Raw genomic sequence first — 1249 nt, forward strand, 5'->3', positions numbered from 1 at the left:
CAAAAACTCCCTTCCTTTGAGGCGTCCCATTATTCACAGGATTCCTTTCAGAAGTGTACATGAACTGGTTATTTGCAACCATGTCAATGAGTTCTTGAGCTTCTACAGGCGTTTTCTTTAGGTGAATGGATCCACCTACAGAATGGTCCAATGACATCTTAGATAATTCAGACAGACCATCATAGAATATATCCAGGATGGTCCATTCTGAAAGCATGTCAGAAGGACACTTTTTGGTCAGTTCCTTGTATCTCTCCCAAGTTTCATAGAGGGATTCACCTTCCTTCTGTTTGAAGGTTTGAACATCCACTCTAAGCTTGTTAAGCTTTTGAGGAGGAAAGAACTTGGCTAAGAAAGCTGTGACCAGCTTATCCCAAGAGTTCAGGCTATCTTTAGGTTGAGAGTCTAACCATATTCTACCTCTGTCTCTTACAGCAAACGAGAAAAGCATAAGACTGTAGACCTCGGGATCAACCCCATTGGTCTTAACAGTATCACATATCTGCAAGAATTCAGTTAAGAACTGAAAAAGATCTTCTGATGGAAGTCCATAAAAGTTGCAGTTCTATTGCATCAGAGAAACTAATTGTGGTTTCAGCTCAAAGTTGTTTGCTCCAATGGCAGGGATTGAGATGCTTCTTCCATGTAAATTGGAATTTGGTGCAGTAAAGTCACCAAGCATCTTCCTTGCATTGTTATTATTTTCGGCCATGTCTCCTTCTTTTTCGAAAATTTCTGTCAGATTTTCTCTAGAGAGTTGTGCTTTAGCTTCCCTTAGCTTCCTCTTCAGAGTCCTTTCAGGTTTAGGATTAGCTTCAACAAGAATGTTCTTATCCTTGTTCCTGCTCATATGAAAAAGAAGAGAACAGAAAATATGGAATCCTCTATGTCACAGTATAGAGATCCCTTATGTAAGTATAAGAAGACAATAATGGAGGAAGGAAAAGATAAGAATCCAAACACAAGGGAGAAGAATGAGTTCGAATTCTTGGGTGAAAGAGGGGTGTTAGTAGATGAATAAATAAACAGAAAGGGATGAGAGATAAGAGAATTCGAAAATTAAACAAAATAAAATAAAAATATTTTTGTTTTTAATTTAAAATCAAAGTTAGAATTCGAAAATAAGAAAGAAAAATGAAACTAATTTAAATTGAAATTTAAAACAATTAGTTAATTAAAATTGAATTTTGAAAAAGAGGGAAGGGATTTTCGAAAATTAGAGAGAGAGTTAGTTAGGTAGTTTTGAAAA

General features: G+C 35.9%; 1 non-coding gene across 1 annotated transcript; it reads left to right on the forward strand.

The window, feature by feature from the left end:
• Positions 1 to 211: 211 nt before the first annotated feature.
• Positions 212 to 319, forward strand: LOC112753848 (small nucleolar RNA R71). Its single transcript, XR_003178212.1, has one exon. It is a non-coding gene; the product is annotated as a small nucleolar RNA R71 (small nucleolar RNA).
• The last annotated feature ends 930 nt before the right edge of the window (positions 320 to 1249 follow it).

Source organism: Arachis hypogaea, chromosome 15 (assembly GCF_003086295.3).
Source record: "Arachis hypogaea cultivar Tifrunner chromosome 15, arahy.Tifrunner.gnm2.J5K5, whole genome shotgun sequence".
NCBI classification, from domain to species: Eukaryota; Viridiplantae; Streptophyta; class Magnoliopsida; order Fabales; family Fabaceae; genus Arachis; species Arachis hypogaea.